Here is an 11,134-nt window from a genome sequence, read left to right on the forward strand (position 1 = left end):
ATGCTAGAATGTGTCTCATGGGTGTTAGCCCTTGAACTTCTGGGAAGTCTCTTGTCTCCATAGGCAACTCTATTTCACTGGGGGCAGTTCTGGGATTGCAGAGAGACACTGACACACCCAAATTTATGCAGGTTTGGGGATTCAAACTCTGATCCTCACACTTGCGTGGTCAATGCTTTATCCACAAGTCCACTTCCCCAGCTCAGTGTTCTAATTCTTGATTGAAAGTGAATTTTGTAATTTGCTCGAATAGTTTCCAATTGGGTTTCTGAAAGGGACAGACAGATGGTGTTCCTTTGTAGGAATATGATGCCACTCATGCCTGCCTGATCAAAGATACTGTAAAAGCTCTTCTAAGAAAAGGTGGGTCTGTCCAAGAAGTAACTGGATCAACTAGAAGCTGAAACCCTGGAGTGGTTTTCCTGGAGAAACTCATATATCAGTGTGCAGCCAAAGTGCTTTCAGAATTCTTTCTATTTCCACATGGAGATTAGAAACCAGGGAATCAAGGCTTAGCTTTAGTAGAATTTGTGGTTATATGGATTCATCATGTACATTTTTACAGGAATGTGGCTGTTTCTTCATGCTGTTGTTATTCAATGGCAAATATAACTTGTTGCAAAGGCTTTTATTCACACCTAAAGTCACAAGTTGTGGCCATTGCCTTGAAAACACTCAAGCAAACATCAATACTATGGAAAACATAAAGGATACATTAATATACTCTATAATAACTCTATAAAGTCTGTGTGCTAGGACTCCTAGAACGTATCTCAGGCATGGGGAAAAGCCTTCAGATCTCCTCTTAAGAATTTCCAAACTCCAGAAGAGTCTTGTGGCTACCTTGATGTGTCTTCTACTCAAGACCTGCCATGAAAGGTCAACAATCCAAGGGGCTTTAGAGAATCCTGTCTTAAACAAAGCAGAAGTGGCAGATTAGTACCCAAGCCTGTCCTGTCACACATGTATACACACACACACACACACACACACACTCACACACACACACATTCTTATGGCACCCATGATCCTATTTCTCTTTACTCCCCTCTCTTCTTCTCCCTTTCCCACTCTGCCTCCCCCACTTCACACACACACACACACACACACACACACACACACACACACACACATCAAAAATAGAAAATAAATCTTAGGAAACTCATTGTGTTCCATGCATTTTTCCAGTAAAGACTTTTCCAATTAATTGGTGGCAATTTCTGCATTTTTTAAAATTAAAATGAGTAATAAAAATGGGCCAATATTTATGAGAGCTTGTGACCCAAACGAGCCAAGAGTTTTCCATAGCAGGAGTAAGCCCATGGTGTCAAGACACATACACAAAAAGAAAGACACTTTCAAAGAGCGAAGACCAGTGAATTTTATTTTTCAACAATATAAAGATCTGCACAGAATAAAATTTTCATCAATCACCTGGAAAGATTGTTAAAAGATCCCTTCTTTTTCTAGCTACCTGGCTAACAAGGGCAAATTTTCTTCATGTGTAACTCACTGCAACAGACTGGCCAGAAAGGACTTATGAAGCTGAGAGTGGCTTGTGCCTCAAGACCCAGCATTGTCCAGCATTAGGAAGGAGAATCATTGGGAATTCAAGGCTAACCCAGTGCTATAGAGTAAGACCCAATCTCAATAAACAAAGGAAGGAATTATGAGAACCACACTTTCTCCTATGTATAAAGACTTTAAATAAGGAAATGTACAATATGCAAAACACTCATTCACCTTTCTGGATGATTATCTGCAAGGACACTTTTCACAATAAGATGTCACAGGTAAGTATGTAACAAATGCATCAATCACAGCTTTTAAACTAGTTAATAAATATATTTAAGAATGTTGCAATTACTAGTGTTGTAAATAGCAAGAGGCACAGTCCCAGTGTATAAAATAGGAAGAACTTTGTGACAAAAGTATTTGAGAGCTGTGAAGACATAGCACAGTTGGGTGGGGGTGGGGGGAGGAGAGCTGTAAATGTGTGAGGTAGAAAGTTTGAGATTCTAGTTGTGCAGATTTGTAGATGGCTCTGATGATGAATATCTCTTCCAGTGGTATTAATATAGGTTTAAAAATAACATTTTTATGAAGATAATAAAAGTTCTCATGAATTATCACTAACGTAAAAAGCATTTTCCTGGCATCTACATCATTCAGTGTTTTACTAGAAAACATATCTAACATTGGTGGATGGCTTGCTAAATGTAAGACCCTGTCCCGAGTGATTCATTTGCAGTGATTTATAGAGAATTCTCAAGTCAACCCCATGAGGCATATCCTAGCATCCTCATTTTTTTTTTGTAAAAATTTTTTAAAAAGGCTCTAGACATGTTAATAGATAAAAGGCAACTAATACTAAAAGTTAGGCTGAGGCAGCAGAGTGGATAAACTAAACTAAGCCATAGAGTTAGCAGCCTACAAAGTATAGTAACACAGGCTTCCATGTTGTTTGGTCTGCTTGTTTTGTGTGTGTGTGTGTTCTTATTCATATATGTGTGTTCATCCATGTATGTGTATACATGCATATGAAGGTCTGAGGTCCTCATCGGGTGTCTTCCACTATTGCTCTCTACCTTACTTTTTGAAACAAAGTTTCTCATTGAACCTGGAGCCTATTTAAGGGTTAGAGTGTCTGCCCGGTAGACTGAAGGAATCTTCATTTCTCCTCCTAAAGAGTGCTGAGGATAGTGCAGGAGTGCAGGTGAGGTAGGCTTCTACATCTGCCCTTTCTGGGTATATTGGGCTCCAAACTCAGTCTCTTGTGCTTGCACACACACAAGTGCTTGACTGACTAAATCATCTTTCCAACTCTTCTAATTCCCCTTTTATTATTACATATTTTGCAATCAGGCTGGAATTTGGAGATAGAGGCAAGGTAGCCCATCTTCCGATGCTAGAGGCTTCCTTTAATTCGCCGTGACTGTGGACTCTCTCCTGTGCTCTTGACCTATTGCTGACCACATCTACCCACATCTCTTTCTCTCCGTCTCTCTCCCTCTCCCTCTCCCACCCTTTCTCTCTCTTCCTCTCTCTCACACACAGAAAGAGAGGGGATATGCTGGGAAGGGGAGGGCTCTTCTTTTTTCCCATTAGACCATTAAGTGCATATATTTGTTGCATATGGCCCATTAGATATTTTACATAAATAAGCACAATTCCCTTTCTAGGAAACACCAGAATTTTCCTTTCAGTCTCATTATGTTCACTCTGACTAATGAGAATTTAACAGCACAGCCTTGTGGCGCCTGAAGAAGGCAGCTGATGAGCCAGCCACCTCCTCCAGCTCTGGCTTCTACCTCTTAGAGTTACTTTCCTGTTTGAACTGTGGGCAATTACCCATGGTCTGTCTGCCCTTTGGTCCAGGCACCTCCCATATGGCTTTGATTTGGAGGCACTCAATTTATCAAAATAGTTTGTTATGTTAAAAAAAAAACTATTTGATGTCAAAGAAGCCATATGTCCCTTTTTATGTGTGTGCTGTTCCTGGCCTAAGAAATCAATTTGACCATTTTAAACAAGTCTGAGTCCCACAGAGACCTGAGTCAGCACTGCATTAACCAAGAAAACTTCATTGGAAATGCATTTGCTCTGCTTGGTGGCCCCAGAGGTGCTGGAAACAGAGGGACCTATATCCCTGGGCTCTCCTATATCACCATGGGCCTCAGGTTCTTTGAGGTCTTGGTCTAATGGTCAATGAGCAGGTTGGGTTCCATTTTCTTCTTTGGACTCAGCAGGGATCTGAATTTGTACAAGTATCCCTGTCTATTCTTCAAGTCTTTAGACCATGCCTTGAGAACATAGTTTCTCTAAGTATATGGTTCCTTTAAGGTCTTAACCTCTCTACTTAAGAAATGTAATGATAGTGAGGAGGTACCGGGTAAGCTCATGACAATGGGTCCCCCTGAGAAATCAGGCCATGTAACAAATCTAGTATAAAGGTGATTTATTAGGGGGAAGGGAGGAAAATGAGGGCCTGGAGAAGGGGTTGAGACAGACAGATGGGAGCAGAGCCATAAGGACAGGGAAAGGGGGATAAAGAGGAATAGAAAGAGGTAGGAGGAGAGAAAGAAAGACTGTCAGGTAACATACAGGAATGAGAGACAGAAGGGAAAACAAGAAAAGAGAAAGATCTGGGCTTTTTTTTTTTTGTAGGCCATACCTGGCAACAGCAGGTAATCAGTAATCACCATAGGTGACGATTCCCTGGGAGGAGCCTAGTGGGATCACCTCCAAGTTATACCATTCTTCGATGTCTTCCTTCAAATAGCTACTTTGTGCTGTCTTCCATGTTATGAGGATTCTTTCAAATTCTAGGTGAAATGTATCAGAATGTCTTCTTAGCTTAGAGGTCCAGTTGGGCAGTGTCTTTTCTAAACTTTAGTGTGGGTTTCGCCTCCTCTAGAGTGTTGCTGCCTTCTTGTGCTGGAATGTCCAGTTCATAGGCAACTGAAGGACCTCTCTGCATGCTGATGGGCATCTTCAGACCATCTGAATGGATTTGGATTCTCCGTAGTAGATCCAAGCAGTCAGAACATACTGGAAGTCATATTGCCAAATGGACCTTCTGTGGGCAGCTTGAAATCCCAAGCTGCTGCTACATCCAGCAAGAAAGGAACCCATGCATATTGAAGGGAGAACAAGAGGAAGAAAGGATGGAGAGAAGCAGAATCGCTAGACTAAGCCACTCCCCACTTCTGTTTCCAGTTCTTGGGAGCCAAGGCTCTGGATTTCCTAATAGACAAAGGTCATGTTTATGTGGAGTGGGGTATGTGGTGGGAACAGATCCTCAAGCAAAACCTAATCCTTCTGTTTTCCCAGAAGTTTCATTTGTTTTTTAAAACCAGAGAACAACTGAAAACACTGAGAAGCTCCTACTGTGTGCTAAGCTTTGTGGTTAATGCACCATTTGCTTTACAAAAATCATCCTTTCAAAATGTGCTTTTGATTGTTCTTTTTAAATGTTCTGCACCTGCTGTCCATTCTCTCTCTCTTTCTCTCTCTCTCTCTCTCTCTCTCTCTCTCTCTCTCTCTCTCTCTCTCTCTCTCTCTCTCTGTGTGTGTGTGTGTGTATAAAATTCATTTTAATATATCAAGGCCACCAGGTGTGTTCAGCCTGTAAATTGCAGATCCTACACACAGCCTCCCAAAGCTAAAGCAATAGAAATTAATCATAACTCCGTAGCTCACCTCAAAATCACAAACCCAAAACACAATTCTCTCTCTCAATTCTCTCTCTCTCTCTCTCTCTCTCTCTCTCTGTGTGTGTGTGTGTGTGTGTGTGTGTGCGTGCAATTCAATTGCATGGTTCCTAAACATGACCTTTGGTAGATGTCATGTTGCAATATAAAAATATTGGCACAAAGTCCTAGGATAGACCAGGAGGAGACTCATAAAATTCCCTCACTAGCTGAAGAACCATTAACAAGATAGCTGCTAGGAGAGAGAAAGTCAGTTTTCTTCAGGAATGTGGACCTGGAAGGTTACCCATGCTCTAAGAGACGCACACATAGGCAGCATTGAGTGGACTCAATGAGGAGGGGAGTGGGAGGAAAGGGAGACATCACATGAAGTAGGGAGAGGAATGTGGATAAAGGAGGAAATGGAAGAGAGGGAACAAGGTTGGGATTTGCTGAAAACATATTATATGCATTATGAAATGTTTAAGAAAACAAAGATTGACCACACCTATGCCCTAATGTGACCATATTAAAAGTAAGGTGTTCCTGGGCAATTAATTCACAAGGGTAGAGTCCCAAGGTGGGGTTAGTCACTTTAAGACCAGCATTGACTTGATTTCTTCTTCTGTCTTTGGACAGATGAGGATACAAAATGATCAGCTACAAATTGAGAAGGGAGACTTTGACAAGAACCCAGTTGCCATCCTGGCACCCTGACTTTGAACTTTCAGCCTGCAGACCATGGGACCTACAGTGTTGATGATTAAGCCACACAGGTCATAGGATTTTGTGGTAGCAAGATGAAGGAGTTGAGCTGACTCTTAAGGCTAGAAACACACTTTTGGACTACGACTAACCTTTGTAATCACTGAAAAATAGCACTGAGCTTAAGAGAATATTTTCCTTTTTTACTATGATTATAAACTTTTCCCTCTTACCCTACTCAGAGATAAAATAAATTCTCTGTTTTGAGAGCCACACACCTGCAACCTACACTGTTCCAGCTGAAGGGACCTCTATTCTCCATATCCACTGGCAGAAGACCAGCTGGCTTTGACAACTTACCAGGACAGAAATATCACTCTCACATGTATATGTGTGAACCCTTGTGGCCTTAGGCACACAGTGACAAATTTCCATGGTCTCTTCTCTTTCTCTGTGCAGTACACGTGTAGGGGGGTTGTGTTGTTTAGTGTGTGGGCATATAAACATGTGTGCGCATGCATGTGCATATAGGTGTGTATGTGTGTGTGTGTGTATGTGTGTGTGTGTGTTTGTGTATGCATGTGCATGACTGTGAACTTGTGGGGTTGTGGAAGACAAAACCAGTGTTGGATACCTGTCTTCAATCATTCTCCTTATTTATTTAGCTGATTTATTGATTTATTCTTTTATTGATTTATTCATTTGAATAGGCTGACTATCCACTGAGTTTCAGGGATATGCCTTTCTGCATACTCCCAGTGTTAAGTTTACAAGAACATACCACTACCCCCAACTCTTTGTAGCTTCTGAGGGCCCACACTTAGGTCCTCATGCTTGCATAGGAAGAATTCTACTGGCTGAGCCATCTCCCCAGTCCTCTGAGCACTTTCATTCTCCTGCGCATATTCCCATGGGCGAGTTTGAAGAAATCCCTTTGCAACTCTGTTCCTTTGTTGACTTTCAGTCCTAAAATAATAAAACTACTTTCTAACCCAATAATTTGCTTTTGTCTTAACCTTTATTGAATAAAAATCAATATTTATAAAGTGTGGTTCTAGCCACAAATTGTCCTCAAAGATTATATTGAATTTTATTTCAACCCCAAAATTGCAAAAATGATCTGGTAAATGGTTTCACTCATCTTAGGATTTTGTCTCTCAATTTATGCATTCAATTTACATGAGGTTTACTTTAATTAAAAAATGTGAAGATTGGGCCCAACTTTCCCCCCATATAATATGACAAGTTTTTTACTATCAATTTACAGATAATTGGTGGAGTAACATGAGCATGTTCTGTCACTCACAGCAGCGTCTAATTTGGGAGAGATTCTATCCTGTATGTCTCTGCTTGGACTGTGGCTTGATAGCCATTCTTCTTTTAAGGCTTACTTAATTCTTAATTAAGAGTCCATGTTTGTGTCTATGTCAGCATGGAGACCACATGACCAGATGCCAATGAAGGACACAAGAGGATGTCAGGTCCTCTGGAACTGAAGTTGAAGGTTGTTGTGTTCCCACTGTGGGTACTGGGAATCGAACCCAGGTTCCCTGAAAAACTAGCAAGTACTCCTTTCTGTGAAGAAACCTCTTAAGTTCCATGGTATTTCTTATTTAGTATGGTGACTTCTCCAGGTCATTTTCAGACTACTTGATCACTATTCTATAACTAAAACCCACTTATTAAATATTTTATATGCAATGTGATTTTGAAAATAACTGCATTGAATTTAGACCTTAATTTGAGAATGACTTATCTTTTTACACCATATAAATTTACATTTAAGAAGCAGAATCACTATGACCCTTTTTATCTTTTGATGCATTTTTTTTCCGCTAAGTTCCTGTGATTTGTCAATACTTTGATACTTTCAGAGTATTTTTGTGGTTATACAAACGTTGTTTAAAATTAAAATTTAGGTGTTTCATTATTATTACCCTTATGCTGTTTAATACTACGTTTTCTGGTTAATTATTAGCATAAGAAAAGTAAAGCTTATTCATTCTGCATGTTTCTGGAAACATCTCTATTGTCATTCATATTTGTAATTCCTGTTGCATGTTAATTTTATGTTGTTGTGATAAAACATGATGACAATGACCAAGGCAGCTTATAAAAGAAATAATTTATTTTGACTTGTGAAGTGGAAACTCTTAGGGTTCTTTGGAAAGTTATGTTGAATGGTGTTTTGCTGGGGCAAACATTTGAAGGAATGTTGTCCTGTAGTGGGTGGATCAGGTGAAAAGCTAGCACAGATTCAAAAAGGAATATTTGGCTGAAGCAGTCACAGGAAAAAGGATGTTCTGCTAAAGCAAGCATGTGAAAGGACATGTGATGGATTCTTTGTTAACAACATACCTGTTATGTTCTGCCTTACATTGTGCAGTTGAGCCCTGAGAAAGACACCAAAGAACTTCTGGTGGTATGCTATCGTTTCTTGCCTCTTCCACTGACTCATGTTGATTGACAGAATGATGTCAACTGAGATAGACACATGTTTTGAGACAAGACACACGCTGAGGCAAGACCCATGGAGGACATGTGAAGTTTGGAGGGTATAAATAGGACTCAACAGAAAGTGATGGAGACTGAGCTTGGCTTGCTCATAGAGCTAGCTGTACAACACTTGTGTCCTTGCTGATCTTCACTTTGATGAGAGAGGCACAATCCAAGAACTTTTCCTGGTGTCCCTCCCTGATCCCTCCTTCTGCCTTGTGCTGAGGCTGAGACCTGGCTGCCCCTGCTAGGTCATGTCACTACTGTTGATAATTGGACTCTGTAGAACTCTCCTTCTGGTGTACCTGTGACGTGTTTATGAGTGGATTGAGCTGCTCCTGCTAACCTGTGAACTGAACTCCAGATTTCCAGACAACACAGACAGGAGTTGCTCCATAAAAAAGATTTCAAACAGGTCCATTTCCCTAGTATCCTTTCTTCTCCACTACCACTGGTGGGTGGTGGGATACAAGGTAATTTAAAGCATTTAAGAACCATCATTAAACATAAGGTTTGAAAATTAAAGTTACAGACTTGTGATTCTAGAAAGTTAGAACCCATCATGATGGGGAAGCTTGACAGTGAGCAGCAGTCATAATATCAAGAGCTGGAAGCTGAGAGTTCACATCTTCAACACAAACATGATGAAGAGAGAGAGAGAGGAGGGGGGCTGGAAGTGATGTGAGATCTTTAATCCTGAAGCCCATTCCAGTTACACAGTTCCATCATCAGGGCTCCATCCCCTAAAGGTTCCATAACCTCCTCAAACAATGTCACCAATCAGGAGCCAAGTGTCAAATGCCCAAGACTATGAGGGACATTTCTTATTCAAATGGCCGTATTTGGTGTATTATTATTCTCTGTTATTTTTGCCTGCCTAATTTTCTGTATAGACTGTCTGAAATATTTGACAACAGCACAGTTTTGTTCTGTTTTGAAAATGAAAATCCCACTCTATTAAACATGACATCAGTTGAAAATTTAAGAGAGAAATCCTTTTATATGTCACCTACAAAGTTCTAGTGGAAGTGTCTGGGAGAGTGAGCCTGTGTTCTGTCAAAGATACCTTCAACTTCCTAGACTAGATGTAAGGGGTGGGTGTTTAGAGGGCAGTGATTCAAGGCATGTGTACTGAGGTTAAATTCTAAACACACCTTAAAGAACTCTTACTCTCCTCTCACACCTCCACAAAGATCTTGTTTGCAGGATTTAAGAGATGGTTTTCTATGTTAATAGTATAGCAGGTCACTGTTGACAACCTTGGCAGAACTGAGGATGAGCTACAGCCTAGGCTCCTTGTCTCAGCAGTGGGACAACAGAATGGATGACCAAGTGGTATTGTTATGTCAGGCAGATGATTCTGAGAGCCACAAAGAAGCGTTTCATCAACCCAATGTTAAATTATAACTGCACAAATAATGCGTTCCACAAAATCTGAAGAGATGTGGGAAGTCAAAGAGTTTGTGAGTGAGTGTAGAGAGAGTGAAGAACATTGATAAGCTTGAAGGGAAACAGAGGACCAGTATATGAGAGAGATGGGAAGTGGGGGGCCTGAGAGGAAAGAAGGGAGGGGAGGCTGGTTTTTGAGAAGCCTGTGGATCCTTGACTTTGCTCCCATCAAAAGGGGGCTGACTCCTCCAATGCACTCTGACACTGATGAATACATAGTAGCAGCCTATTCAAGTCCTTTTTCAAACTGAAAGAAGCATTGTTTCTTAGATCTCACTCTAGAACATTGAAGATGATTTCAGTTCAGCTCTTTGTGCCACTTCAAGGTGCTAACATGAATTCCTACGGGTGCTTCTTCTTGGAGAACAAGTCTTTTACACATAGGCCTTCATGAACTTTGCAGACCCAACTACAACTAGTAATTCCTAGCTATGGATTTAAAATGCTGAGAAGAATCCCATGTCAACGTATTAGAAACTATTTTGTCTTTATAAATGTATTACCAATTGCAGATATATCCATCCCACAACTAGATTCTCACCCTGGAAGGAATAATGTTAGTGTGTTTTCCCTGAGAATTATTCATTCAGAGAAGCTATTAGGAAACATAGTATCCCTGTCTGGCTTTTTGCCTGATCACATACATAGATTTATAGATTTCACTAATATTTGCTATTACCTCGCCCTCTCCCTCTCCACTTCCCTCCTTCCCCCTCTCTCCCTTCCTCCCTCCCTCCCTCCCTCCCTCCCTTCCACCTTCCCTCTCGCCCTCCTTCCCTTCCTCCTTCTCTCTCTCCACATGTATTAGAAACAGTAAACAAGGAGGTATTCTGTTGTACCACTATCACTGCTGAGTTAAAATACTGATTCCTAAGGGAATAGGGAGGCTAGTAACACTCAGGAAGCAAATGTAACTGATAACTCCTGAAATTTTAGCAATCATAAGGTTCCTCTCCCAAAGGCACACAAGCCATTGCTGGGGTGGAGGGAGGTGACTACCTGGTGGATCTGCCTGCAAGTTGTGCAGGAAGCAACAATTGTTCAGCTTTCATGTGTTTATGTGATTTCATGGGATGCTTGCCTTTGAGTCACCCTCAAGTCTGTGAACAACCACTATTGACCCACAGGTTGACTAAGCTAGATAGAAGAACTCACTTCTTCACTCAGATATAGATACCCTACCCTCAATGAATATACCTTTGTACACAGGAAAAGTAATGCAACAGAACTCTTTTATTTATTAGTTGACTTGTCTGAATTGTAAGTTAGCCTATGTCTTTTTATTGGAGAAT

Source organism: Grammomys surdaster, unplaced genomic scaffold (assembly GCF_004785775.1).
Source record: "Grammomys surdaster isolate TR1022 unplaced genomic scaffold, NIH_TR_1.0 188, whole genome shotgun sequence".
In the NCBI taxonomy this organism is placed as follows: domain Eukaryota; kingdom Metazoa; phylum Chordata; class Mammalia; order Rodentia; family Muridae; genus Grammomys; species Grammomys surdaster.